At 47.0% G+C, this 21,151-nt stretch overlaps 1 long non-coding RNA gene across 1 annotated transcript in view; it reads right to left on the bottom strand.

Moving 5' to 3' along the window:
- Nucleotides 1-1,581: 1,581 nt before the first annotated feature.
- Nucleotides 1,582-21,151, bottom strand: part of LOC142557937 (uncharacterized) — an 82,400-nt gene continuing 62,830 nt past the window's right edge. The window contains exon 4 of the long non-coding RNA XR_012822901.1: nucleotides 1,582-1,667. This is a non-coding gene — a long non-coding RNA (uncharacterized LOC142557937). The remainder of the gene's footprint in view (nucleotides 1,668-21,151) is intronic.

Genomic DNA, 21,151 nt, shown 5'->3' with positions numbered 1-21,151 from the left:
TGAAATTTCTGATATATATCGTCATTTCTTTATTAATAATGGGCAAAAATCGAACATTTTGAGAAAACAAACTATGACGCTTACAACTATGTAACGACGCAGTGAAAAATAATACCACAATTCTGTGTATTGCATCTAAACGTATATCTAAAGCGGGCAAAACTGATATGTTACACATGAATCTTGAAAAATTTAGTAATATGGAATAACAGGTTTTGTAGCACCCTTGTGCAAAACGTAACAAATCCACGTAACATATAAAATGACATATCAAATCTGTGCTCCCTGAATGATCTAATGGATGCTTTTTACAAAACCGCAATATCTCTTCTTGATTCAGAGCAAATTATTTGTAAACTTCACGCTTCTATTCTTTTCAAGCTTTCGAATTTTGGATAATGCTTGTAACAAAATGCAGTCCGTATATCAAAATTCCGCTTCGAACAGTCACTAAAATTTACCTTTCTCTATCAAATGCCACAAATTTAATCGAAATCGGTCCAGGCGTTATCTCAGAGAAGCGATTTTGCGTTTTACATGTATTTGAATAGGCCGCATCGGAGTTGGCCTCGAGTTAAAGCTTCCTCTTAATTTCGCAATCACAGCGTGCCCTGCGTCAACGATTCAAAAGTTAATTAGTTAATATTCGTTATTAGCCGCGTTTACACTGCGGCTTAAGCCACAAGCATTGTCCTCCTCTTCTGATTATCCTCTTCAAAAAACAAACATCTAGAGGGCCCAAGAAAGGGCGGAACTTCACGGTATTCCTGCCCCGACTTGGACGCGGCCAGTGGCTTCCGCGGGTCCGCGATAGGGGCCCCCGCGGAAACTCCTCAGGATCAAATAAAGTTCACTCTCTGTCTGTCTGTCTGTCTGTCTGTCTGTGTCTGTCTGTCTGTGTCTGTCTGTGTCTGTCTGTCTGTCTGTGTCTGTCTGTCTGTCTGTCTGCCTGTCTGTCTGTCTGTCTGTCTGTCTGTCTGTCTGTCTGTCTGTCTGTCTGTCTGTCTGTCTGTCTGTCTGTCTGTCTGTCTGTCTGTCTGTCTGTCTGTTGCCAAACGAATGGCGTCTATGACGTGTTTCCGCTACATGAATTGCTTCTCGCACAAGCAGTCGGCAAAAGTTTGAGATATGTTTTTGTTATCGGGAGAGACCCATTGCTCGGTTGCAAACTTGGGCAATACATCTTGGGCTGTGTTGTCCAGACGATTGTAAAGTCTTGTTCAGCCTCTACAAAAAGAAAATGGAGGCTCGGGAAATAGTAGGTAATGAAAATAATTGCACTGTGTCCGACCACCATATGCTTTCTTTTTAGTGAACACTTCCCTCCCGCTCTCTCCGTTATTTTTATATGCGATCATCTAGCCCATTCTTCCTTAAATAGTTTTGTTGGTTGATATGTCAGTAGAAAGTATTTCAGCAAGTTTCATTTTCATTAAAACTGGTCTGGATTTTTTCACCGCAGCCGAGCTGCTCGTGGACCATCGTGAGGAATGACGAAGAAGACACCGCGCCGCCCGCTGGCCTGCACATAACAACTATTACACCGGTGAGCAAAAATGTTTTATTTTTGATAGCAGTCTTTGCAGCATTTGCTTGGTACGGTGCACCCGCTCAGAATAAATTTCGTGCTCTCTTCAGTCGAGCGTGCAAAAGTAGTTTCATCAGTACTGAAATAAAAAGCAGTGCAATAGTTCAATGATCCGAGCTAGTGAGGCTAGACAAAGGCTGAATGGCGGTGTTGGAGTTTTACTTATGTCCGCACTTAGGAATCACCAGCACTAAGCCGCTAAGAATGAAAGCACAGCGCGCAGGTGGCTCGGAGTTAAAGATAGCGTCTCTATTCTGAATCGCTTCCTCATACACGAACAACCTCCGATTAAGGCGAGAGGCCGTGCTCGGCATCGAAGCTGCATTCAAAATAGTCAGTCAAAGCTGCATTAGAAGTTACGCCATGCCTCCTCTGCTCTGGTTTTTCAAGTATCATTCGCATCTGCTGCGCTCGGCAGCGAACCTTTGTTGATAAGTTTAAGACCGTAGCTTTCCTAGGATATATATATATATATATATATATATATATAGAAAGAGAGAGAGAAACATTGGTCTGTTTCTGTAAAGTACTGTACTTGCTCATATATATATATATATATATATATATATATATATATATATATATATATATATATATATAACACGAAGCCAACAAACACACAAAGGATAGCATTGAGAAAACTACTAGTACTTCTTTAGTAAACAATAGATGTGCTGAATTATTGGAAATAAACGTGGATGAAAACCCAGCTGGCCGCAGGTGGGAGTCGAACCCATGTCTTCGCATTACGCATGCGATACTCTTAGAAATTTACCTACCGCAGTGCCGTTTTCCGATCCACTTTCTTCGGTATTTGTTTTTCTACTGGAACTAACGCTGGAACTGTTAGCAGCGCCACCGTGGCGAGCGTCTCAGTGCGTTGGCTTGCCCGCGAGGAAGGGCGCTCTATGCCGCATGTCGAAGCGCGAGTCCAGATTCAGATTGAGATTTATTGGTTCCGAAAAAGAAGTAATTACAACATGACAAATATATACAGACGAGGGTCCCAAAGTGAAAGAACTGTAGTGGGACCCGCAGTAAATAATAACATTGATGGTGATATCAATAGTCAGCTATTTAGCGTTACTGTGAACAACATCTACAGATCAAACACATCATTCAAAATGTCATTTACAATCAAACACGAAAAAGCACAGTATAAAAGAAAGTCGGAAAAAAGCATGCATGAAATACAAGAAATGACATGTGAGAGAAAAGTCAAAGGTACACCGCCAGATCGTAGTTAAGTTATCGCAGGAAATGATTCTTCAAGTGACTTTTTAAAGATTTCAAGAGAAGTACAAGATTTCATAGTTGACGGTAATTCATTCCAAAGAGAAATTGCAGCGAAGGAAGATGTTTTTTTTTGCCATAATTGGTATGATCCATAGGTAACAAGAAATTGTTGTTAGCCGCAAATCTGGTTATATTTTTATTCTGTAAAAGGTCAACTGCAATGAATGGAAACGTAAGGTATTCTGAAGCAACTTGTGGAGTAAGGCGGGCATGTTAAACTGGAACAAATTATTAATACTGTAGCCAGATATAAGCTGTTCTTTGTCATCTGTACATGATCATAATCATGTGGGGCTCATATGGGGTTCTTCTTCATCATCGCTTGTGGGGCTGGCTCTCGAGTGTGATCCGTGCTGTGGGCGTGATCGGTTCGCCGCATCTTCGACTCGGAATAAACGTAGTGACAACTGCTACGTCACAAGTGGTGGAGTGTGCTTTTCGGTCCTCCGTCCTCTGAGTCCCGCTCAACCTCCTGGAGCTTCGATCGGGTCGCCGATTGTGCCAGCTGTCCGCCAGCATGTCGCAGGACGAGCCAACAGGCACTTCTACTTCCACCATCTCGGCCTCGGCTACCCCAGCCTCCCCGTATTGGGTTGTCAGTGGACACCAGCGTGATCCCCATCTGTTTGCTGGACTTCGCGGGGAAGACGTCGTCGATTGGCTGGACGACTACGACCGAGTGAGTTCGGCTAACCGTTGGGACGATGCGTCCAAGCTACGTCACGTCGCTTTTTATCTCACCGGAGTAGCGAAGACTTGGTTTTTCAACCATGAGGTTGATTTCACGAACTGGGGCGCTTTCAAACAGCAGCTCCGCCAAATCTTCGGCACACCGGCTGTTCGTTCCGCCCTCGCAAAAAAGACGCTCGACACTCGCAAGCAACAAACCGGTGAATCTTATACGTCGTACATCGAGGATGTGCTTGCTCTTTGTCGACGTGTGAACACGGCTATAACTGAATCAGACAGGGTTCGCCACATCCTCAAAGGCATCGGAGCTATTGCTTTCAATGCTTTAGCCATCCAGAACCCCGCTACCGTTGCTGATATCGTCGCTACTTGCCAGCGCCTTGAAGAACTCGAATCAGCACGGTTGCAGCCAGACAGTACTGCGAACACTACTGCCGATGACCCTACTTTACGAGCAATGATACGCGCAATAATTCGAGAAGAGCTCCAGTATCTTGGCTTAGCCGCAGGGCCTATGCCTTGTCAGGCATCCGATACCAATCTGCGAGACGTTATCAAAGAGGAATCGGCGTCCACGGCTGGTGCAGCGTACACGGACCCTCTAACCCCTAGGGCCCCATCCACGTACGCACAAGTAGCCGCAGCTACTCCAGTCATCGTTCCATCGATGCCTCCAAAACCAACACCGGCCCCCATCGCGTGCATGACTACCAGCGCACCTACCCAAACCAGCTATCCGCAGTGGCGTCCTCCTCGCCCCATCTGCTACTACTGCGGCTATCGTGGCCACATAGCACGCTTTCGCCGCAAGCGCCAGCAAGACGAGCGTCGCGGATATGACGTATACGAACGGGATGACTTTTCGCCCGGATCTACTTTTCAACGTCTAGGAAGCTTCCATGACCAACGCCGTGCTTATGGTCCACCGCGCGGACGCTCTCCATCGCCTACTGTAGCATCCAAGACGGCTCAGACGTACCGTCCTGCGAGACGCCGCTCGCCGTCGCCACTTCGCCGCTCTACGTCCCCGCTGAGACCTGCTTCTCAATTCGCCGATCGTCGTCCGGAAAACTAAATTATGCAGCTTTTGGAGGAAAAGCTGCATCGAACGACAGGACAGAAATTCCTCCACCGCGTCCGTGCTATGTGATATTGGTTGTAATAGAAGGTGTACAAGTAGAAGCTTTAATAGACACTGGTGCTAGTGTTTGAGTCATTCACTGTGAATTGCGATCACGACTTCGGAAAGTTACGACCCCTATGATGGACCTACGCTACTCGCTGCTCAAGGCGCTGCCATTCTACCTATCGCCATGTGCACAGCTCGTATTTTCATCGATGGACTTCTGCATTACGTACAATTTGCAGTGGTAAGTTCGTGTGCCCAGCAGCTCATATTGGGATGGGATTTTCTTTCTACGGCCTCCGCTTCCATCTGCTGTGGGCAACGCGTGCTCCACATGACCGTCACGACATATTCACTTCATGCAGATGACGCACGACTTCACTTTCTTGCTGCAGAAGATACCGCGCTACCTCCTCGCCACCAAAGCATTGTGACTATCGCGTCTGATGTGGTTGACTGCGGCGACGTGCTCGCATTACCATCTGCACGCTGTCTCGCAAGAGGGATTACCTTTGCATCAGGGCTGGTTAGGTTTGATCATGGCTCTGCACTTCTCTAGGCTACAAACCCGACATCCGAAAAAATTCTCTTCCCTAAAGACACTACATTGGCTTCCGCCACCGAATCGGAGTCTATATCTGTTGTTTCATGTAAACCAGCTTCCTCTGAAGTTCCTTGTACCGGACAGGCCGCATCTCCTTCAGCTCTTGCAGCTGCCATCAGTTCCAACCTGACACCTTCGCAGTCACAACAATTGCTTGCTTTGCTCCAGAAACATGAAGCTTCGTTTGACGTGCATTCAGCTTCGTTGGGAAAGACTTCGATTACGACGCGTCGGATAGAGACAGATGGTACATCCATCGTGCGCCGTAGACCATATCGCGTATCGCTAGCCGAGAGGAAAGTCATTGAAGAGAACGTCACCGACATGCTCCAAAAGGAATATAATACGCCCTTCTGCTAGCCCTTGGTCTTCCCCCGTTGTTTTGGTTCGGAAAAAAGACGGCTCTGTTCGATTTTGTGTCGACTACCGAGCACTTAACAAGATCACACGCAAGGATGTATACCCTATGCCGCGAATAGACGATGCCTTGAATTCCCTGCAGGGTGCCGAGTACTTCTCCAGGATCGATCTACGTTCCGGCTACTGGCAGATACCTATGCATGAGGACGATAAAGAGAAAAAAGCATTTTCAACACCAGATGGGCTCTACGAGTTTAATGTCATGCCATTCAGCCTCTGCAATGCACCCGCAACGTTCGAGCGCATGATTGACACCGTTCTTCGAGGCCTGAAGTGGAAGACTTGCCTGGGCTATGTGGACGATATTGTTGTTTTCTCCTCAACCTTTTCTCAGCACCTGCAACGTCTGGATGAAGTTCTCACATGCCTTGCCAACGCTGGACTTCAGCTAAACACCAAGAAATGCCATTTTGCGAGCAAGATGATCAAGGTACTAGGTCACATTGTGAGCAAAGATGGCATTCGTCCTGATCCTGATAAGGTTTCGGCAGTTCGGCACTTCCCTCGTCCCGAAAAGACCAAAGATTTGCGCAGTTTCCTAGGCCTCGCCTCCTATTTTCGCCGATTCATACGAGGCTTCGCCTCAATAGCGTCACCTCTGCACAAATTACTGGGTTCTAATGTTCCCTTTGTGTGGTCTCCCGAATGTGGATCTGCGTTCGCCCATCTGAAGCGCGCTCTCACATCTGAACCAGTACTACGCCATTTTGACGAAACTGCTCCTACCCTCTTGCATACGGATGCTAGTGGTCATGGTATTGGTGGCATTCTCCTACAGCGAGACGACACTTTAGGGGAGAGGGTCGTCGCATACGCAAGTCGCGTTCTGACAAACGCCGAAAAGAATTACACCATCACGGAGCAGGAATGCCTAGCTATCGTTTGGTCTGTACAGAAGTTTCGACCTTATCTTCACGGCCGCCATTTCACCATCGTTACAGGCCATCATGCATTATGCTGGCTTTCGACGCTGAAGAACTTGTCTGGACGGCTTGGTCGATGGATCCTTGTTCTACAAGAATACGACTTTACTATTACCTACAAGTGCGGAAAAAAACACCAGGATGCAGACGCGCTTTCTCGCTGTCCACATCCTACGACACCATGCAATGGACCTCCAACTACCATCCGTGACAAGCTTTCGCACGACCCCTCTTCACAAGCTTTCTTGTTGGCCACTGTAGACGAGACGAGATGCCTAAACACGACAACAGATTCTTCCAATCTCATGAATTCGCGGACTCTTACTGTGGGCGCATTATAGACCACCTTCAAGGAGCTTCGCGTCCGCCTAACGCCCGTCTTCGTCGACAGCTGACGCAATTTAAGATTGACAACCGCGTCCTGTACCGTCATGTCTGTGACCCTGACGGTCAGAGCTGGGTTCCTGTCCTGCCACGCTCTCTACGTGCTCATGTCCTGCAGGCTTCTCACGACGACATGACTGCTGGTCACCTTGGTTTCCAGAAAACCTATGACCGCATCAAAGGTCGCTTCTACTGGCCTTAATTGTCCGCCAGTGTAGCGAGGTATGTCGCTTCCTGCGCCCTATGTCAGCGTCGAAAGCTCCCTACATCAGCTCCTAGCGGACAACTGCAACCGGTTCCTTGTCCGTCGCAACCATTTGACGTCGTTGGCATTGACCTGTATGGTCCTCTTCCTGTGACTCCCACCGGTAAACGATGGATTGTGACAGCCATTGATCACTTGACACGCTACGCCGAAACAACTTGTGTGAGCTCTGCCTCAGCTTCTGAAGTTGCTGCATTCATACTTCAATCCTTAATACTGCGCCACGGTGCTCCTCGCATCCTCCTGAGTGACCGTGGAACAGCATTCCTCTCGCAACTAGTAGACGAAGTACTCAGAGCCTCCGGAACCACCCACAAGACTACCTCCAGTTACCATCCGCAAACTAACGGCCTCACAGAGCGATTTCATCGCACGCTGTCAGACATGTTAGCCATGTACATCGAACGGGATCACAGAAACTGGGACGCAATTTGGCCATTCGTGACTTTTTCGTATAATAGCGCGGTTCTACGCACGACCGGTTACTCGTCATTCTACCTTGTCTATGGTCGTTCGCCCAGTTGCTGTCTTGACGTCTCTTTCTTCGCGCCAATTGTCAATCAATGTCCATCCTCCTGTGAAGAATATGTGTCCCGCATTCTGCGTTGTCGCCAGCTCGCCCACATGAACACTGAAGCACGGCAACAGGACCGCAAGCAGCATTACGACGCCTCTCATCGCGTCGTGTGCTTCCGCCCTGGCGACGAAGTGCTACTCCGGACACCAGTTCGTACTCCTGGCTTGTGTGACAAGTTTCAACTTCGGTTCATCGGCCCCTACAAAGTCTTGGAGCAGGCTTCTCCGGTTAACTATTGCGTGGTACCAGTTATTGCTCCAAATGACCGCCGCTGCCGCGCCGCTGAGGTTGTCCACGTTTCCCGTATGAAGCCTTTCACAAGGCGTTCGCCGCCCCTTTGAATTGCGGCCAGGATGGCCGCTCTCGCGCGAGGGGACATTAGTGTAGCCAGATATAAGCTGTTCTTTGTCATCTGTACATGATCATCATCATGTGGGGCTCATATGGGGTTCTTCTTCATCATCGCTTGTGGGGCTGGCTCTCGAGTGTGATCCGTGCTGTGGGCGTGATCGGTTCGCCGCATCTTCGACTCGGAATAAACGTAGTAACAACTGCTACGTCACAATAGGCAAGATATTATATGCGCGAAGTAACAAAGAGACATTGGATTGCATGGAGCCAGAAGTGATAATGCGTATTGACTGATTTTGGATATGTTGAATTGATGATAAGTGACAAGCATACGTGTTGCCCCATGAAATAATGCCGTAATTAATGTGACTATGAATGAACGCATAATACAATGCTAGCAGAGCCTCACGATAAAAAAAAGGCGAGCTTTGATTAATGCACGTATACCAAACGCAGTCTTGTGCTTGAGATGTTGGAAGTGAGGGCGAAATGTAAGTTTATGGTCAAGATGTATACCAAGAAAAGTGACATCGGTGCTAACGGGTATTGAATTAATTCCGAGCTCTACTTCAGCAATAGAAGTTAAGGCTATTTTTGCACTTTTGAATAACCTAAATTTAGTTTTTAGAGCACTAAGAACTAAGTGATTGTTGCTACACCATTTTATAATGTTACATAATGCAATATTTAACTGAGAAGTAAGAGCAGCAACAGATTTGTCAGATGAAGATATGGTTGTGTCATCTGCGCATAAAATGCGATGAACGTAGTTGGTGGAGTTAGGAGAATCCGGAAGATCATTAATATATAGAAGGAAAAGCAAAGGTCCCAGAACTCATCCCTGTGGTACACCTCGGTTAATACATTTAGTTACTGCGAAAGTATTTGCTGCATGTACTGTGTATGGGCGGTCAAGTAAGTAATTTTTAAGAATGTTAGCGCAGGACCAGTTCTACCATAAGAGTCAAGTTTATTAAACAGGACTTGAAGATTAACCATGTCATAAGCTTTACTGAAGTCTAAAAACACAGATCTGACTAAGTTTCCTGGATCAATACATTTTTTATGGAGTCATTTAGAGATAGACAGCTAGATTCGTGGAACTTCCAGGGCGGAAACCAAATTGATTTTTCATTAGCAATTTCAACTTTGTTAAGCAGTTATTAAGACGTTTAACAAATAATTTCTCAATGAGTTTACTAAGGCAGGAAGGAATTGCAATTGGTCGGTAATTATTAACTGTGTGTTTGTAGCCTTTTTTAAAGACGGAAATAATCTTGGAATTTTCTAAAAATGAAGGGAATGCACCTTATTTAAACATAAGGTTGATAATATTACAGAGCGTGTCGCAAACTAAATGCGCAACCAGTTTTGTATGCCTGACACAAATATTGTCTAAGCCAGGCCCTGTATTTTTAAGGTTAGCAATTGTGGAGCACACTTCATTTGGTGTAGCTGGTAACAAGAAGAATGATTATTGTGTCGTACGGCTAAAAGCATTATGCAACTGCGCATGTAGGTTGTTATTAGTGTAAACAGAAGAAAAGTAGTCCGAAAAACAGCAATTTCATTGGGCTCAGAGTCAGACCATTGTAATTTATTTTGGCTATAGAGGCATCAACAGACGATTTGTTAAGAAAAGAGTTCAATAACTGCCATTGCTTTTGGGGGTTATCCTAGCTGATTCTGATCAAATTTATTTTCGTAGTACCTTTTTTTCGTCTGTTTAATTAAAACATTCAGTAATATATAGTACCTACTATAGCATCTAGCTTGTCCAGTATTAAAGGGCTGACGTTTAGTTTTCTTGTGCATGTTTTCCTTCTTTCTTAAATTTTCTAGAAGACCGTCTGTCATCGATGGGTTGCGCGGATATTTATACTTTTTCCCACATTTTACAGTGCGTGTGTTAGTCGAAACGGCCAATAAAAATAAAGTGCAGAATTTGTTTAGTGTTGCTTCGGGATCAGATATAGAATTAAATGGCGACCAATCAGTTTCACTGATGGCTTCAATAAAGGTATCTGCAATAAATACGGAAGTAAAGTAGCTATTATTGTTCTCATGTATTTCATTGTTAAATGTTAGAAAAACAGGAAAATGATTGGTTAATTGAGTATTAATAACCCCGTAGCAAGGCCATGGTGATATGTTAGATAACACGTGATCAAGGAGCGTACTGCTCCCACGAGAGGCTGCTCTAGTTCGAGTCAATGACTGATTCAAAAGCAAATCGAGTGTCAATCATTCCTTCGGTGGACTGTCACGCGTGCCGGATAAATAAATCATTGGCTCCCTTGGAGCGGCGTCAGCGGCCCTTGATTGTCAGGGAAACAGGATGAACGCTAGTGAGGACTGCGACTAACCGGTCATTCTATCACAGCCGTCTGCAGAACGTGTGGTTAGGAACACCATGTTCTTGTGCCGAGACCTACGTGTGAGGTCCTTTAGGATCGAAGATTTTTGGGACAAATTTTATCAAGCTGGCATGCATGCTAAGTGTTAGCCTTAGGAGCTTTTCAGATCAACCATGTGCTGGCGGTGACTTTGAACAGCGTGGAAGCAACGAAACGGATGGTTGACAAGTCGAAAGGGGTCGGCGCCTAATCACAGAGGCCCACAAGACCATCTAGTAAGCCTTAGGTTACACTGACTTCTGTAAGGTGTGGACGACAAGGACGTGCGGACGGCATTGGCGGCTTCCTGCAAGGTCACCGAAATTGCCCGCGAGGGCTGGCGAGTGCAAGGTGTGAGCGAAGAGGGGTCCAAAGCACATTTAGTGCTCCTCAAGTTGAAGATTGGCATGAAGGTAGATGACCTGCCTCATCAAATAAGAGTCGCAGTGAACTGGCTCTAGTGGTGGCACCGGGCATCCGGATGCAGTGCTTGCGTATGCAGTGCTTGCGTATGCGTGCTGCAAAAAGAGGTTCGTGTCAAAAAATAAAAGCGAAATAAACAGACCGGGAAGCGACCTACGCGTAGAGAGAATTCTACGGCATACAATTGTTCTCCTTGCTTCTAACTAATCTCACGTCCATGTCGATCATGTAAGCACAATCGTTCACACAACTCCAAAGAAAGAAATCGAGTGAAGGGAGGTCAGGTAACTTAGCCGGCCAATTTACAGGCCCGTGCCTTCCAGTCTATTGCACACAGAAAGTCACATACAGCAAGTTTCGTGCTCGCCTGCTGTTGTTTACGGGTGCCCCATCTTGTTGGTACCACATAAGTAGAAGACGTGACAGCAGGACTTCGCTGTGAAACTCATTCACTACTCCTTAAAAGATTTCGTTTGGTTTTATTTTTTGCTCGCACCTCTCGAGAAACTAAAGTTGCCCAGTTACTTCAGTACCGGGGCCAGAAGGTGAGTTTTCTTTCTTTTAAATTTGTCTTGAAAGATATCGATTCGCCAATAGCGATGAGCTGTGCGGTAGTGGCTTGTTCGTTTTCTTTGCCAGTCTCGACGACGGGACCATCCATAGGTTTCTATGTAGATCGGCTAATGAGAAGACGACAAAAGCGAGCGCGAAAACAATCAGGCACCTCAATAATGTTTGCGGTGGCGCCCGAAAGTACACGCTGGTAGCGGAAAAGACAATTTCAACTGAGACACGATTCTTCTGAAGTCACGCCAACTTTCCAGAGGGAAGACACAGCGGCGCCTGCGAACGCTGGGCCGAAGGCGGGCAGTCAGTGACGGTAACGGCGACAGTGCTGTAACCGATTGCGCCACACCGACTATCGAGCCGAGCGCAATGCGATCTCGCACTCCGTATCCAGAATGTGACGGTGCAGTGACTGGCGAAAGTTGTGGAGCGAGCTGTGGCACGAGCGCGTTCGCACGGTGGCACCGAGAGTCGCCAACGAGCCAGCAGTGGAACAGACGACGACGCCAAGCCTAATGATGATAGTTTTGTGTCTACGCATAGACATGATCAATATCTCCTTTTTTACCAAAATAGAAATTAATATAAAGACAAATGGAAAGCAAGCAAGCAACGAAGTCATGTGTTTGTGCCTTTATTCAAACCAATATAGCACAACCACCATATATAACTTAATATATTTATCGAGCAATAAAGCTTCGCTGGATTTCCATCTTCACATAGTCTCTGAATTTCTCGCATTTCGTCTGCATCGAATGCGCTTTAAGAGGAAGGTTTATCTCCGTGGGTTCATCTCTAAAAGCACGGGAAGGAAGCCCTTTTCTCTAGGCAACGACTGCTCCAAATTTGATGACTGAAAATCTTGTGGCTGTTGGTAGATAATTGTTTATTTAGGCGGTCAATTTTAAAACGAAAGTATTTAATGCCGGGATCCACGATCCAGTTCCTGTAACGGATGACACATCAGCGGTGAACGCGTAAAACACGAATATCCGACAGAGATGGTGCCGTCATCTAGGATTGGTGAAGCGAAGTGTTGCATCATGGCGCTAAGGTGCGCCGACAGTGAGCGCTTCGGCAGTCTCAGCGCAGCGGAGGCTCTAACGCTGGATTGTGGCGAGGTGACGTAGCTTCCGCACGTGGTTTGTCTATGGCATCGGATTAGCCTGTGCCGCCTCGTCGCCTACGTAGCGTAGTTTCCACATGCAACAGCAGGGCTTACACGCAGCCTTTGCTTGCGGCGGCACCAACTAAGAAAACTGATGCACTAAGCGGCGATGGACGAGCCTCGCTTTGGTCCGGCGAAGGACACGCTAGCACGAAGCAGAACGCGTTCGCGGCGCGCGCTGCGAACTCTGCCACTCGCATTCACGAATCTGAGCACGTCGCAGCTGGCTGCCCGAGAAATTACGGAGCGATACTAAAAGGCTCGTACTTTGGCCGATGCGACACGGCGGCAGGACGTCGCTCGCCAACAGGACGCCGCGCACCAAGAAACACGCTCGCTGACCCACAAATCGTGCGCCTTTCGCTGCGTCGGATTGCGAGTTCAAGATGGGTTTTGCTAACAACCCGTATGGTTTCGTTTGTACGGCTTGCGAAAGCCTGTGGTTGATGGCGTATTTGCGCAGCGCCCCGGCGCGTGCAATGTGTACTGTCGCCGGGGGATGTTTTGCGGTCGCGAGTCGTTTGACAACTTTCCCTTGTGTCGCCATTGTCGAGGACAGTGGTAGCGTGCTGCCGGTGGCTAGTTGCGATTCTTCACATTCACTGAACATGCAACAGCTTCTCGAAAGACACATTTCACTTTCGTGTTCTGCCGGTTCTATGGTAGAGTGAGCAATTATATTTTGTCTACATAATATTCTGGAAGATCGCAGATTTATAGAAACTGAATCAATGAGGTATACAATTCTACAATTCGGCAGTAAATAAGATATCACAATTCTGTAAATTGCATTCTAATAGTATATCCGAAGCGGACTAAATTGATGTAATGTATTTCGTTTTTAAATACACCAGTAATATCTAAGCAGGACTTTTGCAAAAATCTCTTGTAAACAACGGCATTATTCACGCACGATATTATTTGATACGTCACTTTTCTCCACTTTCGATGCTCCAACGAATGCAGTTGGCATAACTGCGATATTTCTTCTTCGTGCAGAGAAACAAGATTTTTAAATTTTATGTCACTACTTTTTTCAGACTTTCCAATTTTTGAAAACTTGTAAAACATCCACGCCCTAAATCAAAATTCAGCGTGCAGCAGTCACTGCAACTAAACTTTCTCTCTCAAATGCAACAAATATCATTAAAATCAGCCCAATGGTTATCTCAGGAAAGCGTTTGTGCCTTTTACATGTATTTGAATAGGCGACATCGGAGTTGGGCCCCAGCTAAAGCTTCATCTTAAATGCGTTACCACTTGGGTTGCACCAGTTTCTCAGCGTAAGAACGTTTTGGCTAAAAAATTGCGTACGAACAACACTAAACTCCTCTGCTCAATTTCCTGTGCCTTCATGTAGATCTCTTTGCTAGACATGCCCAGAATGCCAGAAGAAGGGTAAAGAGTATGCGAATTTCACTTGGGGTAAAAGCTTTTTCACTTCAATGTTCATAAAGGAAGGCTTTCAGTAGTGACACGTTTGAAAGAAAAGGCTTCTTTTTTGGTACCATTGGGAACACATTGAACAACCAAGATAATAGATCGCGTTTTTCTGAATTTTTGGGAAGAAGTGTATTTTTGGGATGTTTGTTTTACAAAGGCCGTTAAAGAAGAACTCTCGTTAGATGCCTACGGCGTCAGGTATCTAGTGATGTAAAATACCGATGGGATTACTTTTGATCTAGTAATGCTCGTGGGCTTTGACAGCCTCTGGTGCTCCCGAATGGCTGGGTATTTCTGTGACCCTGACGGACGACCTGTGCGAATGTACTACCGAACGAGTGTAAATGCCTCTCTGGAGATGCAAAAAAAAAGCGCCCGAATGCCCTTCGGAATGGTTATCGGAGGAAGAAGAAGTGATCGTAGCGAGCAGCTTCAGCTTCGAGCTCTCTGCATTTTCTACTTTATTTTCTCTGATTTCTGCAATCAGTGACAAGAAAACTGGGGGACGTCGTCCTCTGCAATGGGGGATCCAAACTCCGCCCAGCAATTGAGTCCCGAACGGCCAGTTCGTTATGCTGGTGACGTGAGTGACCGCTTCGACCCCAGAATGGTAACGATTTAGTCATCTGATGACTCCTCTACTGATCATATGGGCTCCGACAGCGATTTTACCGTGGTGCCAAGCCGACGTCTGAAGAGAAAGATACGAAGAGCATCACCGACCAGTCGCCAGACGACGAAAAAGGCAAGTGGCAAGCAGTCATACACTATTGCAACGTACCAACCACCACAGCAGACAAGCTCAACACACTGAACAGGCAGAGCCTCTCGGAATATTTTGAACGAACTGCCCATGGTCAAGTAGAAGAAATACGTATAAACGCTCGAAAGAACATCCTCTCGGTGGAAGTCAATACACCGACAGTACTGGAGACACTGAAAAACTTCACTCAGTTGGGAAGCATCCCTGTTCGCGCATTCCCCACATACCGCAACGAAGCGCCAACAGGCGTCATCTACGAAGTGGACATTGAAATTACAGACAATGACCTGGCGAAACTACTATCATCGTCGGCTCCTGTGCTCAGCTTTCGCCGTTTTGGACGATCCCGATGTGTGAAATTAGTCTTCCAGTCGGAAATTTTGACAACACACGTCAAGGTTGGATATGTGAGGCATCCGGTACATCCTTACGTGCCAAGGCTTTTACAATGCCACAAGTGTATGAAACTTGGGCATGTCAGTGCAGTTTGCAAAGGTGCAGTAACATGCAAACGATGTGGTGGACCTCACGGAGACAGCAATTGCAACGTTGCTGCGAAGTGTACAAATCGTTCTGGTGCTCACGACGCAACGTCAAAAGAGTGCCCAAAGATCAGGAAGGAAATGGGTATTCTGAAGAAGATGGGTAGAGATCATTCCACGCACCGGGAAGCGGCAAAGGCTATCCGCCACCGCAGACGCCGTTCACGACACCAACATCAACGGGACCGCAGCCCTCCTCGCGTAGGAGGAACGACGGCTTAAGTGCTGCATCCACCCTTCGTCTCAGGAATGAAGCACGGGCTTTGTATGCTGCAAAAGTGCAAGGCGGCTCATCATGGGTAACAAACATATCGGAGACTCAGTGGCCCACGTTACCATCAAGGCCTGCGGGAACGCCCTTATGCACCGCTCCTACAGGCACTGAAGAAAATGAAAAGATGGATGACATTGACGTCCCGAGTATATTGAAAAATTTGATGGGCTCCATGCGCAGGATTCTTTCCGGACTAAATACCCCGGCTACCAAGGCTGCCGTGCAGCTACTTGAAGTGTTGGAACCATTGCTAGTGGTTCTTCACTAAGCAAGTATGGCGATGATGTTTGAAGAACGGATGCGTCAATCGCTTGTTATGCAATGAAATGCTCGAGGTCTACGTGGTCGTTTGTCGGATTTCTGACAGCGGGTATTTAAGTGCCAATTTCCAGTTATTGTTATCTGTGAACCTAATATGGATTCTTCTTTCAGTATTTCTGGATATGTCCAGATGTGGTCTCGTAACGACCATACCTCGAGCAAAGTATTAATTTGTATACGTCATGATCTGGTGTATTTCAGACATGACGTCCCATCACATACTACTAATGATTACGTATGCCTTACCATAAAACACAGATGTCGCACGGTTACAGTGATTGGAGGATACATCCACACAAGAGCGAGGATCGATTGCTCGCACCCGATGTCTCTGCTGCAAGCATCGCACGGTTCTCATATTGATTGGTGACTTTAACGTGCACCATCCCCTGTGGGGTAGCACTTCGAGGAATTCTCGGGGCAAGTTATTGGCCGACTTCATGTGTAGTCAGGGACTAAATGTGCTCAGTGTCGGGTATCCTGCATTTATTCGTCGCAGGTCCTACAGCAGTTGCCTGTGACCTAACGTTTGTATCAAGGAGCCTCCTGTCTTCAGCATACTGGTCGACGGATCTAGAGACTCATGGTAGTGACCACCTCCCCATTTACGTGGACTTTAGATGGTTTCGCCGTTCAGCCTCACGTTTCATTCGTCAAACAGACTGGATTTTATTTAAGAACTGTGTCGACACCGCCTGTCAGAGTATGAAATCTCCATCCAAAATAGCGGGCATCATTGCCTCTACCTGCGGGACAAAAATTGGAGGACGCTTAAGCTTCGCCTTCAAGAGTTGAACGCGACAGCGTTCCCGTCGACCCGCCAAGGGGTGTAAGACAACGGGCTACGGCGCAGCGACTACGCGCCCCGCATCGGACGCGGTGAGCGTTGAGCAACGCAGCGTTCGGCGCGACAACGAAATGTGCGCCTAAGCAAGCGACGCACGCCTGAGCCTTCGAAACAGCTCGTTTCTAAGGCAACACCGCGTTCACTAGAGGCGCTTTCGTACCGCTTTGAAGCATCGAACTCGTGGCTCAGTGGTAACGTCTCCGTCTCACACTCCGGAGACCCTGGTTCGATTCCCACCCAGCCCATCTTGGAAGTTGCTTTTTATTTATGAAGTGCCTGCCGTGATTTATCGCTCACGGCCAACGCCGCGGACGCCGACACCGACACCGACGCCACCGGCTTTTCTGCGACACGAGCTCCTTAACGCTGTCGCGTTAAAACCAGAGAAGTCAGCGTACCGAGGCACAGATCATTGGGCGACATACAATAGAGGCCCTTCGTGCAATCAGTCGCCGCGCGGAACGTCGATACAAAAGAACAAAGTCACCGTCAGATCTTTCGAACAGTCGTCGAGCTCAACGACATGTTCTTCGACATCTGGTAAAGCTTGAAAGACAGCGTTGGAGAGCATTCTGTGGATCCCTAGATCCGAAACAGCCTCTACGAGCTGGCGGGTCATACGAAGTCTCCAGGCAACTCCACAACAAAGACACCCATTCCGTGCGGTGGCTCTACATCAACGCCAGACCGAATTGGAGGTAGCATAGGACTACTGTAAACTCCCTGTGGGCGCGTCTAATGCAGTGACTTCATCCCTTGTCACCATCGCGCCTCCGTCACCTGATGAGCGACTCGAAGTACTGTTTACGATGCAAGAGCTTGACGCTGCGATTTTGGTTTCTCGACGCTCATTGGCACCAGAACCAGACGGAATCACGTACGCTGCACTCTGCCATCTTGGCAACGAATCACGACGTCTTCTTCTATCTTTTTATAATACGACGATGGAGACAGGAAATGTTCCAGATTGTTGGAAATGCAGTCGCGTTGTGCGCTGCTTAAACCGGGAAAGTGCCCTAATGAGCTTTCCTCCTACAGACCAATCGCCTTAGCCAGTTGCGCCGGCAAAGTAATGGAAAGGATGGTCTTGTCAAGACTCGAATGGTTTCTAGAGAGAAATAATCGCTTTCCTGATTTTAGGCACGGATTTAGAAGAGGCCGTTCTTCCATTGACGGCGTTATCGACTTGGTCTCCACTGTTTAACAGGAAAGAAGTCGCCGTCGGTTAGTTAGAGCTGTTTTTCTGGATATTAATGGTGCATATGACAATGTACTCCTTTATGCAATCCTTGATGCACTGGAAGATTTAGACGTCGGTGGCAGGCTATATGCATGGATTGTTAGCTACCTCAGTGGCCGCACGGTGTATATGTCGACAAGAGATCGCGATATTGGACAGTACCATATACATCGAGGTGTTCCACAAGGGGGAGTTCTCAGTCCAACGTTTTTCAATGTTGCATTGATTGGCATTGCATCTGAACTTCATAGCAGGATGAAAATTCGCACATATGCGTACGACATACACATATGGGCATCTGGAGCCACCCGTCCTCAAATGCGTGCTAGGCTTCAACGTGCAGTGACAATCACAGCTAAGTATCTACGGCTAAGTATCTACGGCGTCAAGGCTTCCAACTCTCAACCGAAAAGTGTTCCGTGATTACGTTCACGCGAAAAGAAATGACCAGATATCTGATAATCATTGATGGAGTAGCGATACCTACGGTTACACAACACAGATTCCTTGGCTTAGTCATAGACAGGGGATAATCTTGGTCAAGGCACGTCGCCTCACTGAAGTCAAAGCTGAAGGGTTTTGTTCACGTCCTTCACGTCGTTACAGGAACAAGATGGGGCCCCTCGGAGTCGTCATTAGTCCCATTGTACCAAGCAATATTCGTAGGATATATACGGTACAGCATGCCGGCGCTCTCAAGCATGGCACTTAGCTGTGTGCGCGAGCTGGAGTGCATTCAAGCTCAAGAATTGCGCACCTGTTTGGTCCTTCCACGATGCACGTCAATCAATGGAACAATAGCGAAAGCTCGCGCTTTTCTACTGGGATATACTTGCTGTGCGAGCTTCTTCGAAAGTACCTTCGCGTGTTGACCCGACACAGGCACCATCCTCTGTCATCGCTCCCTACCACCCACCCAGGTTCCAGCTTTTCAAGGACTATATCGCGCCATCCGTGTGTTTTGCCGTCAAGATTTTCTCCCACCTGTATTCCGAGAATACCCCGTGGGTTCTGCCTAAACCTGTCGTGACATTGGAGATCCCTGGATTTACTAAAAAGTCATCCGTTCCATCTATTGGCCTCAAGCAACTCACCCTGTTGCACATTTCTGCAGAATACGGAGATACTGTACACGTGTATACCGATAGCTCTGTCACACCATATGCCTCCACTGCAGCCTTCGTCATTCCACATATGATCTTCGCTCGGCGGTTTAAACTAGACCACAGCTCAACATCAACTGCCGCAGAATTTGTTGCTATCCGCGATGCACTTCGATTTCTCTCCGAGGAGCCTCCTCACGCATGGACGATATTCCGCGATTGCAAGCCGGCTCTTCAAACGATTGACTGTGTCCTCAGACGGGGCCCGTATTATTCCATGGCTATAGAAATTAAAGAACGTGTCGACCACGCAACTATAGATGTCCACAATGTCACCTTTCAGTGGATACGCTCACACCGTGGCCTGATCGGGAACGAACAGGCAGACGCTGAAGCGAAAACTGCTTTAGATAATGCTTGTGAAGTACGCCTTCCATCCTCACGAACAGGCACAAACGCCCTACTTCGTCGCGCAAACCGGAACTCTACAGGAACACTGGACCCAACCAGATCGACGACACAAGCGATTACGCAAATGGGACCAAGAAATGAAATTTCGTATGCCTCACAAGTTCAAAAGAAGCCACACGAGCATGGTGCACCGGATTCGCCTTGGTGTCGCATTCACCAACTGTTAGACATATGATATATGCCAGTGATACTAGCCCAAACTGAGAATGCTGTGAGGTGCCAGAAACACTTGAACATATGTTTTGCGTGTGTCCCGCGTACACGCAAGAACGACAGCAACTTGTCTCTTCCACTGCAAAGATTCATGAGAGACCCGTATCAGACGGGTTTCTTTTAGGTCCTTGGCCTAATGCAAACAGCGCAGCCCTGGTAACAAAAGCCACTATAGCTTTTCTCCAAGTCACTGGGCTGAACGCACGGCTTTAGAGATGCCACAACTATGTTAAGTTGTATATACGCATCTCTTCTTTATACCATCATCATTCATCAGCCTTTCCCACCCCGTCCCTTTTCCCCAGTGTAGAGCAGCAGGCCAGAGTAAGCTATAGCTCAGGCCGACCTCTCTGCATTCCTGTAAATCTCTCTCTCTCTCTCCCCCCCTCTAGAACCCTTGACAAAAGTAAGACAATGTTGATGTGATTGCAGTCATGCTGGGTAGGAGATGTTACAGTTGTCTTTCACGTACTTGTTCTCTAACTAAGGTGTTGATAATGGGTGAACTTGCATATCAGACAATGAAGAAGAAAAGAACGACTACGTGGCTTAATGGTTTCAATATAAGATTTGTGGGCTAGAAGAACTGTTTGAATTCTGCCGTCGTAAATAGTTGTAATATTTATTTAAATATTTATGAGGCTGGACTTTGTTGAAAATGATGAGTTTGCAATGACACACTGGTGTTTGAAGCTCGAAGTAAGAAGTTGAGGCAAATCGATGTACTAACCATCATGCTCATTGCAGCTCCCATAAATACGAGGGCCACAGTTCCCTGTAGTAATTATTCTATGAAGCTCTATGCTTGAAACGGTTAACTGATAAACTCATTCTTCGTTACATCGTCCCTAGATAGCACCACCAATCAAATTAAACGCGTTCAGCGTTAGAGGCCAGATACGCACGAAAATGCGCCTAAGAATTGAGCAAGAAATCTTCGCTTTAAACGTGAGGTCGCGCACGTTCTGGCTAAGATGAGGAACAGATCACGGGACCCAGTCGTCGCTGTAATTCGCTATGCGTCTCTCATCTTAGTGTGGCGCTATATGGCGTTTACGCTAGGCCCGTTAGATTTTGTTCTTTTCTCCTTGAAGTCAACCAAAATCTCTTCAAGGTGATTATCGGCGTTGATGAAGCAGGAGGCATGTTGGAGGTA

Source organism: Dermacentor variabilis, chromosome 9 (genome assembly GCF_050947875.1).
Source record: "Dermacentor variabilis isolate Ectoservices chromosome 9, ASM5094787v1, whole genome shotgun sequence".
NCBI classification, from domain to species: Eukaryota; Metazoa; Arthropoda; class Arachnida; order Ixodida; family Ixodidae; genus Dermacentor; species Dermacentor variabilis.
The sequence above is the reverse complement of the archived record's forward strand: the minus strand, read 5'-3'. Positions and strand labels throughout refer to the sequence as shown.